The following is a 21,058-nucleotide window of genomic DNA, read 5'->3' on the forward strand; positions in this document are numbered from 1 at the left end:
TCATGGATTACAAGGGCTTACACACATTGTACCAGCATATATGACACTTATAAGGAATTGGAGTATATACGGAGCATAGCTGAGCAACAGGGATACGGAAGAAAGGCAATCGATGCACTGATAGCAAGGATGCAAAAACGGAACCGGCAACAAAGAGCAACTGAACTAAGGGAAAGAATTGTAATTAATTACCATCCGTCTCTAAATAAAATTATTAAGAAAGTTGCCAGAAATAGAAATGTAAAAATAATTTATAGACGTAATCCTACAGTATATAAGCTCCTAAGAAATGATAAGAAAAGATATGAACGTAATAGCATGACAGGAGTGTACTCAATACCTATGAAGGACCATAGATTTAACTCCAACTTTGTATATATAGGAGCAACTATGTGGAACCTAAAGAAAAGGATTGATGAGCACAAATACTCAGTAAATAGGAGCCTTGATAGCACGGTCCTCGCAGCGTTTGCAAAACAACAAGGAATTGAAGTATACTGGGATCAGGCAGCGATTATTAAACCTACAAGATCGATACAAGCGGTGAAACACCTGGAAAAAGTTGAAATACACAAGGCACATACGACCGCGCAGTGCATCAACTACAGAGACGCCGAAAGTTTATCAACAGCCTTTAAGTCCTTTTATGATAACATAGATTAAATATCGCAACTGCATAGGCGGCATTTTTATAATATTAATTGATATATAATGTTGTTATTTTTAATTACTTAGGTTTAAACCATACGTTTTATAAGTACACGCATGCACTTTAGCGTTAAGTCGTAAATAAGCGATGCAAAAGAATTTTTTTGTATTTTTCGAATACTTTGTTCGCTATAGAGTTCGAATTTTGAACTGATGATGATTGATTAAAACGATCGAAAACGTTTTTCAACGCATTAAAAGTGTGCTGGAATAGAGAAAGGTGTTTGCTTTATTTTTATTTAATATTTCCAGTAAGCATTTAGTTATTGATTTATTTATTGCAAACAGTGTTGTAAGTAGGCATGTCAAAGGTGCTAGTAACACCAGTGCAAGTCAAATAAGGCGTGCATATGAACAAAATAATTTTATGATTTTAAACTTAATCATGATTTTATACTTAATCATGATTTTATACTTAATCAATTCTTAATGTAATTGAAAAACATCGCTAAACCCGATGTAATATAGCTAATCACCAAACATATGCCGTAAATCCATCGGGCTAGTTTTAAGGCTAATTACTAAATAAATTACGTAATTTATTTAGTAATTAGCCTTAAAACTAGCCCGATGGATTTACGGCATATGTTTGGTGATTAGCTATATTACATCGGGTTTAGCGATGTTTTTCAATTACATTAAGAATTGATTAAGTATAAAATCATGATTAAGTATAAAATCATGATTAAGTTTAAAATCATAAAATTATTTTGTTCATATGCACGCCTTATTTGACTTGCACTGGTGTTACTAGCACCTTTGACATGCCTACTTACAACACTGTTTGCAATAAATAAATCAATAACTAAATGCTTACTGGAAATATTAAATAAAAATAAAGCAAACACCTTTCTCTATTCCAGCACACTTTTAATGCGTTGAAAAACGTTTTCGATCGTTTTAATCAATCATCATCAGTTCAAAATTCGAACTCTATAGCGAACAAAGTATTCGAAAAATACAAAAAAATTCTTTTGCATCGCTTATTTACGACTTAACGCTAAAGTGCATGCGTGTACTTATAAAACGTATGGTTTAAACCTAAGTAATTAAAAATAACAACATTATATATCAATTAATATTATAAAAATGCCGCCTATGCAGTTGCGATATTTAATCTATGTTATCATAAAAGGACTTAAAGGCTGTTGATAAACTTTCGGCGTCTCTGTAGTTGATGCACTGCGCGGTCGTATGTGCCTTGTGTATTTCAACTTTTTCCAGGTGTTTCACCGCTTGTATCAATCTTGTAGGTTTAATAATCGCTGCCTGATCCCAGTATACTTCAATTCCTTGTTGTTTTGCAAACGCTGCGAGGACCGTGCTATCAAGGCTCTTATTTACTGAGTATTTGTGCTCATCAATCCTTTTCTTTAGGTTCCACATAGTTGCTCCTATATATACAAAGTTGGAGTTAAATCTATGGTCCTTCATAGGTATTGAGTACACTCCTGTCATGCTATTACGTTCATATCTTTTCTTATCATTTCTTAGGAGCTTATATACTGTAGGATTATGTCTATAAATTATTTTTACATTTCTATTTCTGGCAACTTTCTTAATAATTTTATTTAGAGACAGATGGTAATTAATTACAATTCTATCCCTTAGTTCAGTTGCTCTTTGTTGCCGGTTCCGTTTTTGCATCCTTGTTATCAGTGCATCGATTGCCTTTCTTCCATATCCTTGTTGTTCAGCTATGCTCCGTATATACTCCAATTCCTTATAAGTGTCATATATGCTGGTACAATGTGTGTAAGCCCTTGTAATCCATGAATGAAATGCTGCCAATTTGATATGTTCTGGATCTGAGGAATTCTTAGGTATGATGATTGGTTGATAAACTGGCTTACGGTATATATTCGTTTTGATCTCACCTTCTTTGCATTTAATTGTTAAATCTAAGAAATTAACAATATTTTCATTTTCCTGGTCTAGTTCTAATGTTAGACCATACGGGTTACTATTAATTAAGCTTATAAAACGTTGTGTATTTCTATTATTTTTCCACAAAACGCGTTTAATGCATTGAAAACGTTTTTCAACGCATTAAAAGTGTGCTGGAATAGAGAAAGGTGTTTGTTTTATTTTTAATAAATAAATCTATATATATCCAATTTCTATCTATCTATCTATCTAATGATGAACCTAACACTATTTCAGAAGTTACCTTCATATAAATACCAAAAAACACAACTTTCATTAAAAAAAACTAAAACAGCAATTTTCTACAATTTACTAATTACTTTATCATGACAATGATAATTAAACAGTAGTACAGTAGAGAATTGTTTTTCAACCTTCTTGAATACGCGACCCCTTTACAAGTTAAAAACTTCTGGCTACCCCCAGGGCCATATTGAAACTATATCAGTGATTTTAAAAACTATGTACAGTACTGTATTTAATTTTCTTTCTGTTACGACCTAAATATCGATCAAAAAACCAATTATACTGTATTATAAACAGGTACAGCCTTCACACTGAAATTGTAGTTTTTTTTATTGTAGTGTAGGACCTACAGACACTTGTCTTTTTCTTTTACCCGCGACTCCCCGTGTTAGGCTTTGCGACCCCCTGGGGTCGCGACCCACAGGTTGAAAAACACTGCAATAGAGCATTGATTATCTGACTCAATTGGGGACTCAGGTTGGTCAGATAACTGAAAAAATTGGATAACCGAAAATATCAAAAAATACATTAGTATAGTATATTAGTATATCCCATGTAATTAGTATATTAGTATTTTGCTATTAATTAGTTAAATGTAATTAATATATTCGTATATCGTTAACCTACTTCGCGTTAAATTTTCATCAATGTTAAGCCTAACAAAATTTTTTTTTAAAATAATCGGCACTATTGTATCGTTAAAAATTATTTTATTGCTCACAAAACAACCAACCACTCATAAGTAGAAAATTAAATCTCGTTTAAACACTGGCCTCCCTTTCATGGCTGAGCCATGTTGCCAGCTAAAACACGTAAAAATTTAACAAAAATAATATTAAATTAGCCAAGACAGCCAAATATTGTAGTGCCACATCACTAGCGGACATTTGAAATTTGCCGACTAGAACGGTCAGTTAACCAATTTGATGGTTAATCGGGGGTCGTATAATCGATGCTCTACTGTAATAATTTCTAAATGAATAAATATTAAAATAAATATCAAAATGTAATGTTTTGTTTATACAGGGATGAACCAGAAGTAGGTGGAATAGGATTTGTTAGGGTTATACTATAACAATGGAGTATATTTAATTTGATTATGGTTGAAAATTTACATCAGATGCATTTCAAAAAATTAACACACAAAGATACTTGTGCAAAAATGTTTGTCGAAGCATGAAGTGATAAAATGAGACTTCAAAGCTGTGTAAATTTTGATGGACAGCAGTTTGAGCACCTGCATTAATAAAATTTGTATTAGTAAATATAATTGCATATGTAATCTCAATGTTATCATTTACAGTAAATGATAACATTAACATTTGATAACATAACCTTGTATGTATCTTTACGGTTTAATAATAAATTAAATAGGAAAAAATTGACAACAACAATCTCAATTGTATGTGTTTTAATAAATTTAGAAGTTAAGAATGACTTAAAATCTTCATGAATTTCTTTTACATCTCTAATGGTTTGACAGAGAATCATTACAAAATTTGACATTTCTTCTGTTAAGGCTGCATCATTTAAAATAGTAAAAACTTTGCAAATCTGAAGTTGTTTTGACATATCTGTATGTGGAATTCAAAAAGACAAAAGCAAAAACAAGATAATGTCCACTTTCATACCACAACTGTTTTTTGGCTTCTTTGTGCTCTGAGTGGTAAGGGGCCTAAAACCACAAAAAAAACCACCACAACTGTTTTTGTCTATACCTCAGTTCTTGTTTTCTTTCACCTTTCCTCTCATAACATTGCACAATTTGTTTTTCTTACCTTGAATCAGGTGGATCTCTTGGAACCATAGCCCCCCATGTATGTAATGTAGCTTAATGACTGAAGCTAGATTAAACTTTTTATCCATAAAACATCTATATACTTAGTAATAAGCTAAAAATCAGCAATATTAGCTAGATGTAATCTAGCTAATATTGCTGATTTTTTGATTTAGGAATAAATTTTTTGAAAAGGAAATAACAATTTGTTTTAGGACTAAAATAAATTGTTATTTCCTTTAAATCCAACTTTCACTGGAGTTCAAGGATTACTCAATTTTAATTTCCAGATCACAAAGTTCACTCTAACTTCAGCACCGGAGTAAAATCTCACTTTCCTGAACCTGTTATACTACATTCACACACAATCCATGACTCACTTCGATCTCGATTTACCTACAATCTGGATTGTGAATGTCGCCAGTCGAACATTGAGCTGTTCGCACAGGCAGTCCGCTTGAGAATAACCTGGCTTTTGCAAGTGATGATAAAACTGACATAACTACGCAGTTAGTCACAAACACCAACAAACAAAATGGAAGTTTTGGTTAGAAATAAATACTTTTTCTTGCCATACATGTAATAATAGACAGATGTCATTGTCTCTCCACTTGTCTTTTTTATTTCTCTGTTGGTAGCCCAACATGTGTTCCGCAACCATCTTGTATTTTCTTGTGTGCATGGGATTGTGGATCTCTCTTATGACTGGATCTAGTTTCAAAAACTCTCGAGTGGATCGCAATTCAACCTCATTTCAGTCAAGATTGAAACGGTCGAGAGCACCAAGGCATAGTCGCCGATCTTGGTCACAGTCTAGATCGAAATGCTCTGTGTAAACGGGGTATTATCAGCACATAACGCATATAAGAAATACAGCAGGTGACAAATGTTTTCAAACTATCTCGCAGTTCTTCTTCAGGTCAACTAGCTTAGGAATGTTTCCAAACAGAGCATGCAGAATTCGACAGAATCAAGTGTCATTTCAACAAAGTCAGTTTCGCTTGATATTCCATCCATTCTTGACATTCGCTTGACATTCCTCATTCCAGACTTAGAATACCTAATGAGAGGCCTCCCAGATACACAGAAGGAATATTACAGATGGATAACCTCGATAAATATTCAAAAGACTAAAGAACAACCGGGAATTGTAGAGCTAAGAAATAAACTAAGATGCACAGTTGAATGGATGCAAGATAACAAAGTTACTCTCACTAGAGCGGATAAGTCTAAAATGCTGGTCCTCATGACACATAGCCCCTACAAGCAGGGCTTGAAAGAACACACAAATAATACCATGTGCAACAAGGAAAGTGACAACGCTGTGGACAGATTATGAGCTAAAGTTAAATGCTTCGCAAGTTCTAAGTTAGCCAAGCATCTAGTGATAAGCCACATGGTGATTGATTCGCCAGACATACCTAGGCTTTTTGCATACGCAAAAACCCATAAAGTAGACCGACAATTACACCCAATAGTGGATAAAGCAAGGGCACCCACATGAAAGCTTGAGAAAGCCATTCACAACATACTGCTCACAGCATTAATAAACCTTACATGTTGTGGCATTACTACGGTGAATTATTAAAATATAAATATAAAATATTCACAAGCACTTTCGATAATGTACAGTTACCATCTTCAGGTGAAATGAATACTACAGTTTTCTGAATCAGAGTTGTAGCACTTCTTGAAAAAGCGGTGTGGCTAAATGGAACTCCAATGTAAATCGAAATTTTCTTGCAGTTCAAAAACAGGGACTACTTTATTTAAACGTTACAAATTAGATTGCTAGAGCTACATGGTTGCATAGCAACCATAGTTTGCGAATTTTTATAATTTTCCGTTCCATTTCGAAACATTTTCAAACTGCAAAAAAATTTCGATTTACATTGGAGTTCCATTTAGCCGCACCGCTTTTCCAAGAAGTGCTACAACTCTGATACAAAAACCTGTAGTATTCATTTCACCTGAAGATGGTAACTGTACGTTACCGAAAGTGCTTGTGAACATTTTATATTTATATTTTAATAATTCACCGTGGTAACACCACAACACAAGTGATTTTACAATAATTATAAAGTCGGCGTGAAGTGATAACTAATTTTATTATTAATAAACCTGTTGACCTCATCCATATTGTACAAAATCTACCCTCCCTGCTGCAATTTATGACTGTCTTAGACTTCAAGTCTATGTACCCCTTTGGTGGAACTACCACCAGCCTTCTGCTCCCTTAGGGATTTTTATTTAGTGTAGTTCAGGATCATACACTACACCAACAGATGCTATAAGTGGCCCATCTCATATGTTACGAGTCTATTTTTACTTTTGACAGCACTATTTACTGACAGAAGAGAGGAGTACCCATGGGCAGCCCAGTTTCAGGGGACCTTTGTGAAATGGTCATCAGGCAGTTTGAGCGCAGAGTCCTACCACCATTCCTCCCTAACATCCTAGTCTATAAGCAATACATTGATGATATTTTCATCATGTAGAGGGAAGTTCCCGATATGACAGCTTTCATGCAAGCCATCAACAACAACCCTTTCGGTTTGACAATAGGAATGGAGCAGGCAAGCATGGATGAGGTCCATTTTCTTGATGTTAACATTAAAATAGAAGGATCCAGCATCCACACTTCAGTATTCCACAAACCGTCTGCTACTCCTACATATATACCTACATATTCATGCAACCCATTCTCGTACAACGTGGCAGCTTTTAACCAAAGAGTCATATAAAAAATAACTTATACCAATAAAAATATATTATACCATATTTGATTCTATAATATACACAGTGTCCCAAAAGTCTGGATACATGTACAGTAATTTAATGTCTTTACGACATTGGCAGGCCAAAATAAACAATTGGAATAGGAATACAGTAAAGCCTACATTTAACAAACTAGATTTAAAGGATAAAATTTCCAGTCCTTACATCATGTGGAAACCAATCCCCTGTTAATTTTAAAAAATATTTTTATATGCATTTAGTTTTTTTTTTCAAATTCAAGAGTCACTGCTCTTAACTTTACATCACAATGGAAGTGTCAACATATCCACAGATGAATAAATAGGAAATTTGTGTGTGTATAATTTTTATTTTTAAGAACATTTGGAAAATACATATTTATTGTATTTTAAAAAATATTTTGATCTAGATCATATATTTGTTTATTACAGTCTCAGAACAATGCTGAATACATAAGCAATAATACTTAGATAGCAATAAAACTAATAGATAGAAAAAACTTTTCCGAAATTGAACTTCATACATATATAATTTTAATTGCACAAACATTAAAAACAGATTAACTGATTTGTCAATTTTTTAATAAATGCATTTGGAAAACTTATTTTATTATACAATGGACTTTCAGCTTTAACAAACACCTCACTTAAATTACTTTATTAAATCAAGGTTTCACTGTATGCACTATTATTCATGCCAAATCCAATAGTGACCATAAAGTTGACTTTAAAGGTCATTAAAAAAAAATATCTTTAAAACCATGCATTCAAGGCCAAAATATCAATTAGAAAGTTGTAGGTTTCAGTACATAAGATGTAAAGATAAAAATGAAAAAACAAGCAAAAGTTTGTTGATATCAACAATGTTTCATGCAGTGAAACATCTTTGGTTGCTTTGTCTGAGTCTGAACATTGCAGGTGCTTCACTGCATAACATCAAAATTTTACGGCAAATTATTATCACGGCACATCGTAATATATGTAAATCGTCTAACTAGTTGATGATGTGACAGGAAAGGCTTATGAGATATGCTCGAAAGAATGGATAAGAATGGTACGACTTTATGTAATAGTTAAAATTTGTAATTTTTAGATTTTAAATTTGTAAAGTTTATCAATTATTTTGCCCGCGTGGTAAAAATTAAGATAACAAATTATGTTATTGTAAAAATAAAAAGACGGCATTTATGGTAGAAACGTTACGTAAACCTATGGGTCGTCTGGTGTTCTGCTGTTATATTTGATGTCTGTATCAAAGTGAGGTATGTTTCACAAAAAATTTTATGTACGTTTTTTAGTTTTTTATTTGTGTTTGGTTGTATCCATATAATATTTTATATCTATTTAGTTGGCTGAGGAGGGGCAAATGCCCGAAACGTTGATGTATAGCAAAACGTTCTAACTGAATAAAGATTGAAACTTGCCTAGTGTTGAAGAAAAGTCACTTCATTGTGCCAGTATAGCCTACAATACAATCAAAATTTTACTCACATTTTTGGATTTTTTTTCTTCATTTTATCTTCATGTTTATGTACCAAACATCATATTCTTACTAATTTTTGTATGATCTACAACTTTGTAATTGACATTTTTTGTCTTGAATGCACGGTTTTCAAGATTTTTTTGAATGGCCTTGAAAATGTCCTTCGATATCAACTTTATGGTCACCATTGGCTTTGTTAAGTACCGTAACAGATACTCCCATTCTTTATTTTGGTCTACCATCATTTGTGGAGATATCACATGTATCTAGACTTTCAGTACACCTTTTATAATATCATACAATTTCATATATTATGTACTAGCTTACCCGTCGCGCATTGCTGCGATCTCAGAAGAAAGGAAATTCAAGCAAACTCGTTATGATAAAATTCAATTTACATTTTATCATTTTTATTGAAACTTATTATTATTCATTTTCATCGGTAAAACATTTCAAAGTGTCGTTTCAATTCTATTTATTTATTGGAGTGTTTGTGGATACACGATATTTTTTGTTTTTCCGTCTGGTGCGTACACGAATAAATCAGAAGGTTTTCCAACGTGTGAGCCGGCCACATTCAGTTGTCCATGCGAGAAGCACGGATTCTCCAAATTTAGCCCACACACTTGCAGCAATTGTCAGAAGTGCGATATTCCCCATTTATATATATATATTTTTTAATCCTTTATAATTTTAATTATTTAATTGCTCCTTCCTCTCTTCCTTGGCATGTTGTGAAGTTTCTGATAGTTGGATAATAAACCATTTTATCGTAATTTGTCCTTTTAAATTATTTTGAGTTGATATTAAAATTTGGAAAAGGGGATACCTAGATCGGTAAACTACACAAATTTCTTCCTACAACTTCGGTTGTTGTTTGGGGTACAGTTAAGCTTTTAACGAAGTTCGAGCGAATACATAATTAGCAAAAAAAAGTTGAAATAAAGTGATTAAACAAAAATTATTACAAATATCGTAAATAACAGTTCACAAATGCATATATAGAGGTATTTTTTGAAGGGGGAAATGGTCTTCACAATTTGAAATCGATCAAACACACAGTGTTCGAATGCTCATATAAACGCGCGCCATCTATCGTAGGATAAATGTACTATGCCAGAAACCTTCGCGGGAGTGTATTAAAAAAACTTTCCAAAGTTTCATGGCAATCGTACTATGCCAGAAACCTGCACGGGAGTATACTAAGCAACTTCCCAAAGTTTCATGGCAATCAGATAAACGGTGTGGTAATGCATGAAGGACATAAGACAGACACACATTCATTTTTATATATATAGATTAGAATTGCAGTAATTTTGTTCCTAGGACTATTTTTAGATGAAAATTATATTTTATATAAATTTAATGATTTATTGCATTACTTCCATTAAAAATAAAACATTATCTAAACTTTCAATAAAAACAGAAAAAATACATGATATTAACTGCAAACAATAAATATCACACCCACACATTAAATATAATACACTCATTTCCTGTTTAACAACTATTCCAAGAATAAATGTTCATTATAACTATAGTTGTCATGTAAAATCTTAATTTTAAAAACAATTTAGTCACAGATAAACAATAATCACAGTCTGCTAGCTAGATGTAGTTTAGATCTTACAAATAATTTTAAAAGAATAATTCTCATTGAGGACTATTTTTTTAAAAATCTGAAATAAGGATTTTGGAGGTTTTTGATACTTCATTGACGACATGATTTCAAAAGACATTTATAAAAGAACTAAAGCTGAGAGAGTAATCTAAGACATCTTATATAGAGAAATTTATGTAGAAAAATAACACAAAATTGCTTAAAAATAAAAAGCTTGATAAATCCCAAATACTACAAACTTTGATAGTTAAGATACTCCAGTATCTTAACTATCAAAGTCTAATAGCATTAAAGAAATTGTAGCTGAAATCAAAAAGTCATAGAAATGAGAATTTTAAATAAAATTTAATAATAAAAATGCAATCAATGTATTACAATAAAGCAAAATAATAATTTAAGTAAATATAAATAATGAAACAATCATCAAATTTCATTTTATCATCATATAAATATTTTTTATTACATTTTTATATAATAATAAACAAAAAAATTATACTGTTACATTTATTGTTTAAAATTTTAATTTTTTAAATAAAAATTTTGAGATTCATAACATACATGTAATGTTTGACTAGGAAAAAATTGTATCAATGAAAAAATTTATTCTTTTCTTGAATAGATCAATTGTGGTTATTAAAAAGAAATAATGATCAATTTTTCTCAGTTTGGGTTCAAACTGAAGAAATGTTAGGAATTTCGAAAAAGAAATGCATAATGAAAGCCCATGGAGATAATGAAAGACTTATTAGACAATGTACATTTGTATGTCATTCACAACATTAAGATCATATAGCTACTAATAATGCCTAACAGTTTGCAGCTGCTTCACTCCAAAGCTTTTTAAAAAAATAAGTAATTGCTAGTATTTCATTCTATTTTTGATTTACTTTTTTATCTACTAATAAAACACATATTTTAAAGTAAAAGTAAAAACGTTTAGCTCAACTTTGGTGGAGATAGGGCATAGACAATTAAAGTTCTGCAGTTGATTGCATATTTTTTGGGATCCATGTATTAAAACAAATTGAGAATTGTTGTAGATGATGTAGTAGTAGTGATGGATTTATTTGTCTGTCCACTTCACAAGTAGAAAGGTTCATTCTATTCCAGCAAATTCCTGAAAACTTTTTTATAGATTCAAGAAGAAAGTTGATTTGATTTTTATAAAATTTAAAGTAAGACATTTCCATTGTTTTATTGTAATATTAATGAGTTAAGGGAGTAAGTTAATTTTAATAAAAAAATTTTTTTAGCTCAAAGTTTATCGTGGTTCAGAGTTGTCCACTACTATTTACAAAAGGGCACCATATTGAAAGTTAAAAGACCTCAAAAAATGCTTTAAATCTGCCATGGTCTAGAAGAATAAACAAATTTTTTGTTCAGTGAGCCAAATCAAGGATTTTTAAATTCTTACAGGGTCACATTAACTGTTAAAAGCAATAAAAAATATTCAAACTAATAAACAAAATATATTTATTCAAATATTAAATTAATAGTATTCCTACAAGATATTCTTTGGTAGCTATGCGATTCAAATTTTATAATATTGAATAATAAAATTTAGAAAGAACAACTTGCTAATTGACATCAATAAGATGTACTTAAGCAAAATCAATTTCCCCACACAAAAATTTAAAAATATTGCATCGAAATGCAAAAACATTTGAATTTCACTCCCCTATATAACAACATACTACTACAGAAACCTAAAAACAAGCAAATTTTTTTAAAAATGCAAACTTTTTAGGTTTTTGCAGTTTGTTAATTCTAAGTTAACCAGTTATAAAGTAGCAGTTGTTCTATATAATATTTGCCACTGAATGAAAAATGCTTACATAAAAAATTTTCTTCCAAACCTCCCAGACTATAGTTTGCCCAATCTGATCTAGAACCTAGCATTTTACTCAATATCATCATCGTTCTTGAAACTGTTGAGTGTTAACCAACAGTTCTAACTTGTTTTAAACTTTCATCTATTTAAGATGTAGCCTAAAAATTAATTAATCTCTGCAAAATAAAAAAAAATGTAAGTTCTTTTTTAAATATTTATACTTTCAGAATAAGTTATATTCTTAATTTTCTTTTTTGGAAGTTTATTACAGACAGCAGGGAAAAAAAATTCAGTAATGCTTAAAACATTTAATTTCAAAAAAATAATAATAAATAAATAAAATTTTAAAAAATTTAAAACGTTTTTACTTTAAAAAATTTCCAAGTTTCAAAAGATTTCATAANACGTGATTTATCAAACAAATCAACTTACAAAAGACGTTTCGATTAAGAATAGTATATTTATTTTACAAGAAATTAAACACCATAAACGTCATATGTGGTTGGGCCCCCTAATGACTTTTTATCAGATTAAAATGAAATCCGATTATGTAAATCTTAAGTCATTTACAGATTAAACAGTTTGTTATCAGTTTTTAAACATTCAGTGTATTGACACAAGTAAAAGGAATGAAGAAAATGGGAATTCAAAACGTATTTTGACGTGCTATTTATCATAGAAATTCCAACTTAAGTGACTAAACTCTAACAATCATCCCTAAGGCTTAGTTTACTTTTTTTTCCACAAATGACTATTTAAATGATTTTAAAGGGTTTTCAAAGCATTTCAAATCTGCAAATATACGATTTAAATGAATTTAAGTAAAACATTTCGTTATTATTTAAAACATGTAATTAGTGTTAACAAAAAAGAGTTGGTATTAAGATAATAAAATAATAATAGAGGAAAGAGTTTTCTAACCGTCATTTCTCGATGTAGGTGTTCCAGCATGTGAAGAGGTAAACACATCATTAAAAAAACAAAAAATAAAACCGTATCTATTAAAAGAAAGTAAATTCTCCTCCAACTTAACTATTTTGATTCCGACTTTAAAACTAATGACGTCATGGGTAACCAATGATTGAATGAAAAGACACCACCTAGAGAAAATCGTTTCACTGATGTTTTTTCGAAAAATCAATTTTCGAAAATATAACTTTAATCGCGAATTATTATGTAAAATAATAAAACAATAAATCGTTAAAATATTTTCTATTTGTTATCTTTTAAATTTATTTCCGTCTCTCTTTTTGATATATATACTGTATATCAAAAAGAGAGACGGAAATAAATTTAAAAGATAACAAATAGAAAATATTTTAACGATTTATTGTTTTATTATTTTACATAATAATTCGCGATTAAAGTTATATTTTCGAAAATTGATTTTTCGAAAAAACATCAGTGAAACGATTTTCTCTAGGTGGTGTCTTTTCATTCAATCATTNTATTTGATCATCAGAATTAATTCTTTATTTCTGCATTTGTTGTTTGTTGTTTAACTTTTGGATTTGTGTCCGAAAGTTAAGCAACAAAGTGAAAAATTTACAATTTGATGAAAAAAAACGAAATGTAGTTGAAAATTTTGCATGCATGACAGGGATACGCAGGCAGAAACTAGGCCACAGAAAAAATTCTGCATATCAACATTTTTAACAAGGAAATGTGGCAAGTATAAAAACAGTCTGTTTTGTACAGATCCTCTATCTCCTACGGACTCCAGAAGGAAACCGAGATAGTCAAATTTTGAAAAATGAGTAGACGACATCATCTGAGTGCCGGTAGACAATGGGAGACAACAGGGTTCTCCCATTGGATCCCAACAACAGTCCCGAAGGATCCCAGCAACAGTCGGAAGTAGCCTGAGTCCTAAATGTCAGTCGTTCCGTCATTTGCCGCCTGTGAAACCGATATCAAAGCGAAGGAACAGTGGACCACTAAGTGGACGTCCAAGAGTCACAATCTCTCAGGATAACCGTTTTTTGTCTGCAAGCACGATGCTATAGGTCAATTACTGTACATCAGCTTGTTTCGGACCTTTCAGCGTCTACAGGAAAAACGGTATCTCGGCAAACTGTTTACAGACAGCTACATGCAGGCCAGCTGTATTCAAGCTGACTGGCGATTTGAGTCCCACTGATGCCCTCACACAGACTGGCCCAGTTAAATTGTGCTCGCGATCATCTCAATTAGGTCTCCACAACAATGAGGTGCTATGCTCTTCACGGATGAGTCACGGTTTGATCTACAGAACTGTTATTGGTTTGGAGAACTCCTAGAACTGGCTTTTTTTTAAAAACTCTTTCTGTCCTGTGGTCACTAAGAAGACCTCTTTAAGCAAGCCCATTATGGGTTCGGCTAGGCCCACAATGGAGTGGCCGGGTAGTCAGGGACGGGGCCCGACATATCCGGATGGACCACCCCCGAAAAAATTCCTGGGGATTTCTCAACCCGTTCAGATTCGATCTCAGGTCTCCCCGAGCGGTAGGCTGCCACCTGGACCGCTCGTCCATCCGCCCGTCAATCCTAGAACTGGCTATCTTGCCAGTAACATTCACGAAATGCACACATACAAAGGTGATGGTTTGATGTTTAGGGCAGGGATTGCTGTCAGCAGCGCACTAATCTTTGTATCTTCCCTCGCGGCAGTGTGACAGTAGTGCGATAGAGAGTGCATAATGTTTGCCCATATCTTATAGACATTGGCCCTTATGCCATTTTTATGGACGATAACGCGTGAGTTCATAGTGCTCACATTGTCGGCCAGTATTTAGCATAGGAACACACTGCTTCGTATGGAACGTTTAGCGTGATCACCCGACTAGAATTTCATCGAACTTGTATGGGACATGCTTGGAGACGTTTTGTTTTTCTTCACCCTCGGAACTTTTACGAGCTAAGAACATATATGTTCCATTCTATGAATGGGCAGATATCCAGTGCCGGATTTACCTACAGGCCGACTAGGCCGCGTCCTAGGACTTCGCGATTCTAGGGGCCCCAAAACTATTAATATGTTTTCAACTTTTATAAACTTTTACTAAGAAAAAATAAGAGCCATTTCTGAAAGATCTAAAAGAAGACGCAGCATATTTGAAAATCTGTTAAGATGTCCAATTTCGAACATTAGAGTGGTTGCGGCCGAAGTTTTCAACGCGAAAACGTAAACGTCGGACGTTCACGTTTTCGCGTTGAAAACTTCGGCCGCAACCTTGCTATTAATTTGAAATTTTTGAATGTTTTTTCGAACTTCTTTCTTGTGTGTTTACATTCTGGAGAAAAAATAATACTTCTATTTGGACTTCAAGTAAAAGTATTAATTTTCGAAAAGTTTCAAATTTTGAAGCTTTCACGAGGTTGATGATATTTTCAGTTATTAACAAAGAAATTACTTTAAAACAAAGGCACAGCGAGAATTTATAAAAATCTTTATGTGAATAAATCAAAATTAATTTCAGAGATTATTATTTTTAGGGTTCCAAATCCTTGCTCGTTCTAGGGCCTCCAAAACTGCAAATCCGGCTCTGCAGATACCCAAACCGCCATAGATGGTCTTATTCTTGGCATCAATCGATGCTGTAGGAAAATTTTCCAGCAAACATTTGGTATTGAGAGACCACCAATGAACTTCTTGCCTCCTAAAAGTCTATATTTTTGTTTACCTCTATTATTTATTTACTGATCAATTTCTTTTACATTTCCCCACGCTAGTGTCTTTTGTTACACTCTATGTGAAAGTTTCACTGATTTGGAATAAATGTTTTTCTTTTTATTTATTCTGTTGCTTAACTTTTGACGTGATTTATCAAACAAATCAACTTACAAAAGACGTTTCGATTAAGAAATCATTTATTTTTTATGTATAATCTAAATTATCGTTACGAAAATTATATATTTTTTATGAAAATTTTTTTATTTTGATGATATGAAACCGTGCTTTGCAATTTGTTTATGCTTCTAACACAATAAAGTGCTATAAATTAAGACACTTGGCGGGTTTTCTCATCTTTATTTAGTTGAGAAATTTATAATTTAAAATTTTTTAAACAGATAAATACCGCGAATAGATATTTAGACATAAGAATGCAACTTTTTAAAAAACTTTTTTCGCCGTGTGGGCATTTAAGAGGGTATGTTTAGTAGGCCTATTATGTTCGGTATTCGCCGTTTCCCGATTCTTGTCTGTAAATCGTGCCGAATCAAAGGAGACGAATATTCGCTTCAACGCATTCGCGTATTTTTTCGTCATCAGTATGGCTATTTTAGTCTTTTTAAAACTAGATCTAGTGTTTTAGTTTTAACTTTAGTTTATTTTTTTCGATTTGGTTTACAGTGTAAATATTTTTTTCTATGTGGTTTTTTCTGATTTTTTCGCAATGCGGTTTTATTGTGTTATTTTTTTAAAAATTCCTTTTATTTTTATGTTGACATTTTTTGCGTTGGTGAAGTAATATCATTATCTTCTTTTACGCTTTTTTTCATTAACAGATATGAACTACTCGTAACTATAAAAGCAGCGGCACAAATTATTGTTTGAGAATTGTCCATTTCCTAAATTTCGAACGAACATTCGTCATTCCGGATGTGGACACGGTCTAATATTGATGGTCATAGACAGCTCTGCAAAGAGCTGCCTGCCATACATTCTTTTGACCCCGTTAACATCAAATAGAGGTCCTGTTAAGGGATTGTAACTTTTAGACGTTTATTTCCTGGTTGACGTCCAACATCTCTTATTCTTTCAACTTGAATAGAAAGCTTGTATAAGACATTCTGTAATATACAGTACTCTATTTAGAGTCCTGCAAACATTGTTTGAGACTTGCCTGCTTCCAATACTTTTTCTTCGTAAGATCATCTATGTGACGTTTTTGTGACCTTATCACTGTCAATATCATATAGTAAAACAGTAACAAACTATCCTCGAAGGTTAAACCTCACCAAAAACAATGGCATGCTATTATTCTATTTAGTGTTTTTCAGTGGCGTGCTGTCCTTGGAAGCGGTGGAAGCGTCGCTTCTCTTTTATTTTCTAAAATATAAATACATATTGTGCGATTATTTTCATATTTTGACGTACTTTGAATTAATTAAAATTAATATTTTATTATAATCGCATTCTTGTATTTTATTACAAATTTCTATACTACATGTGAAAAAAACCGATAAAATTGCTATTGTATATTCGAATATCAGTAGCGGAAGGAAAGTTCTGTATTGTCGAATACGGGACAGCTTACACGGCAAAAATATCTGAATTGTGTAAAGCAGCCAGATTATACGCATTCGCGCATGCACTTTACAGAACACCAACCTCACGCGATTTAGCTGGTAGAAGCTACACACCAAAATATCGTATAACGCTTCCAATGACTTTATCCAGAACCGGTTCTGGGCTGTTAGCCGCCTGCCTGCTAGCTATTTAGCCGTCATCACCCCTATTATGTGAATCGAGAGTAGATTATTAACTTAACCCAATCGATAGAAATTTACTGGTATGTTTTTATGATAATTCTGTATAGTTGACAGGAGTATTTAAAAATCCATTAAAATATTTGATATATTTATTCTGCTCTTCCATTTTGTATCACTTACAGATTTCAATGTGTAAACTACTTATGCAGTGGTGCCTCGTATAACGTACTTAATCCGTTCCAGGTGCACGTCCGTTAAGTGAAAAGTCCGTTATACGAAAAGCATTTTCCCATAGAAATACATGTTAAAACATATAATTCGTTCCGCAGCATAAAATAACCGTACTGTACCATAATGAAAATGGAGTAGTCACCAATTATGCCGGGCAGTCAGATGTTGTGAGGAGGACGTGGAGGAACACTTTCTTCACACATTCATACAGATACAGACTTTTTACACATTGCAGCAAGCCTCTTTTTATTGTTTTTTGATCCTGTTGGCCTCAGCTGTGTTTGGATAGTGAGTGTTCGTAAACTCCTGAACCTCTCCCCATTTGATAAAGTTTTTGTCAACTTTCACTCCTTCTGATGATTTCTTGCTTTGTTTCAATTGAAATCACCTTTCTGTTTTTTAGAAGCCATGATTTGCAAAACACTTGAATAAATGTAAATATCCTGCACTGAGGTGATGTATGTAATAAACAAGGGAGCAAGTCGAATCCCAAAGGGAGCTCTGTGCTTCAGATATACTAATAATATATTCTAATAATACTTATATATTATAAAAATAGCAGATTGTCATTAGCAACGGCAAAAGAGTGGAAACATCATTCGCACTTGTTCGCAGGAAGTCCTTTGTTCGCCTCACGTAACTGCCGAAAGGAAAGTCCGTTGTTCGCAGCCAGTCCGTTGCTCGAGTCACGTAACGGCCAAACAGAAAGTCCGTTGTTCGCAGCGTCCGTTATTCGAGGCGTATGTTATACGAGGCACCACTGTATTAGCATGTCCCATCTATAAGGGGATACAGAATAAAAACGTGTCTAATTCTTGAACAATATTAAAAAATTAACTGATACTTTGGCAGCATCATTTACAACTAAATGTAATGAATGAGACGCACAAGGTACAAAAAAGCTCTAGAATTTATTTTCCTTAAACTTACGATTTGTATATCCGTTGTCATAAAAATTTGTCTTTCCGCTTATTTCCCAAGACTACAAATATTTAAGTTCAAAGTAACCGGTTTCAACTTATTTCTACTCAAGAAGTAGTTATTTAATTAATTAACAGCTTTGGGAATTAGGGACATAAATAAAACCCTGCTGAAAGAGCTGGAATTTTACTTAAACAATCTCTAGCCAAGTACAGTGGGGACTGATTTCTTCGTAATATTAGATGTAATAAAGACAGAAATTTTTCTAGTTCAATGAGAGTGACCGAAAAGTTGTAAATTTTGGAAATATCCGTGGACACCTGGTCTTAAAACGAATTAGAAAACAAATGATGGACAATCTATTAACATTAGTAAATAACATAAAATATATATTGAAATTATAACAAGATAGTTACGGCTAATAGATATATCTAAATTAATAAATGTTATGTTTTTTTATCAAAGCAAGAATTGGCATTTAGAGGACTTAGGGAATCTATTGAATCTAATAACAGAGGCAATTATATTGAATTTGTTTATTTATTAAATACGCCAGATAATCTATTAAAAATACATTTAGAGAAGTCTACGGTTTTTACTAGCTTATCGAACAAACGAATACGAATGGACCTTAGAGGGCCTAGACACGCAATTAACTGATTGCCCCTGGAAGTCGGTTTCTTACAGAAACACAGCTTCCCTATTATCAAATGTCACGGCACGTCACTGGTGTTTTTTATTTTAAACTCTTTTAACTCTGTGAGCACTACGAGGCCTTTTAATTACACATATCGTGGATTCTGCCAGGCCAACAATGGGGATGCCCAGGTAGTGAAAGTCGGGACGCGACTAACCGTCTATTAAAATTTTTGAGTGGTTGCTTTCCTGGATTTGATTCAGAGTCCTCAGAGCGGTAAACTGACATATTACTATCTCGGTCATTCCGTCTTTGATTATTTTTTGCCATTTCAACATAAGTTGGCAGTTGTCAAACCACTTTTCAACCAGTTGTAGGGAGAGGCAGCTTTATTAGTTGTAAATACAGTGGCGTAGCGTGGATGTCAGCCGCCCGGAGCGGAGGAAAATTTCGCAGCCCCCTTATTTAGGTATCTGAATTTAAAAGACTAAAATTCAATTTTGTCACAGAATAAGTAATGAAAAATTCCGTGCTCATTTCAATCGGTTCGAATCGTAGATGCAACAAAAATATGAGATGAAATGGTTCAAATTTTTACAAGATATTATTATTATTTATTGTGAAATTTTGCTGCCTCTTCTACGCTACGCCACTGTGTAAATAGTCAATTATTTATTCAGCCCTGGGACATTGGATACCTTTTTCCCCTATGAATAGTTTAACTTAAAAGTGGTTTGTTTAGATCAGTAGTTCTTAACCTTTTTAGTGTTCAGCACCCCCTGAATCTGAAAATAAGCTCTTGCACCCCTTAAAAAATGTGTGCATATTTTTTGTTTAAGAAAAAACATTTATTGCATAAACAAATGCTGTGTTTATTTACAATATATATTACTATATAACATAAAAAGTAATATTTAAATTTTAATGGCTAGGTTGTTGATGTTTATACATGATAATTCTATTAAAACGAAGCCCTTTTTGAAAGAGCCACGCGTGAAAAAAAGCGAAATTCAACCGCCATCTTGGTGTGCTCATTTCGTTCCTCGATTTCAATGATTTTAAGTAACTCTTCCCTGGGACTTTCGTCGACTTTACTGCGGTTCCTTATTCTTTAGCTTCTGGTTTTCCTCTTTGGTCTTTTCTCTACCCAGGTAGGAGTTTTCCTCTTTCTTTCAGCCGGAGTGGCTTCTCCTCCGGACTCGGTCATGGCGTCGCCGTCGCGCGAGCGCCTTCAGCAGCCACCGTCGGGATCGGAAACACTCCTAACTTCCGGCGAATTAAAATTTATTTCTCCTCTGTCGGAATTGGAGAAACTCTTCTCCATCCGTTCGTCCCTCCCTTCGGACCAAATCTATAAGATTTTTCTGGAAGGACAGGGACCTCTCCGACGTCTTCGTCCGTCTGAGCTCCACGCAGCTTCAAACCGCATTTCCCCGATCGGAATTGCTGCAAGATGTCCGTTACTCCCGTAATGGTCTTCTAATAATCAAAACTCGGGATCACCAG

The 21,058-nt window shown here is 33.1% G+C and overlaps 1 protein-coding gene across 7 annotated transcripts in view; it reads right to left on the reverse strand.

Annotated features, from left to right (window-relative positions):
- LOC111628551 (serine/threonine-protein kinase PAK 3-like) overlaps positions 1 to 13,438 on the reverse strand; it is a 96,366-nt gene extending 82,928 nt beyond the window's left edge. For 3 of the 7 annotated variants that reach the window (XM_023372371.1, XM_023372372.1, XM_023372368.1), the window contains exon 1: positions 13,270 to 13,438. The gene's annotated coding sequence lies outside the window, so the exon portion shown is untranslated. Of the gene's footprint in view, positions 1 to 12,352; positions 12,525 to 13,269 lie in introns of all 7 variants that reach the window. The other 4 variants (XM_023372374.1, XM_023372370.1, XM_023372373.1 and 1 more) reach the window with 2 other exon arrangements.
- Positions 13,439 to 21,058: the final 7,620 nt, after the last annotated feature.

The sequence above is a fragment of the Centruroides sculpturatus genome, unplaced genomic scaffold (assembly GCF_000671375.1).
Source record: "Centruroides sculpturatus isolate CEXI.00-Female unplaced genomic scaffold, Cexi_2.0 scaffold217, whole genome shotgun sequence".
Lineage (NCBI taxonomy): Eukaryota > Metazoa > Arthropoda > Arachnida > Scorpiones > Buthidae > Centruroides > Centruroides sculpturatus.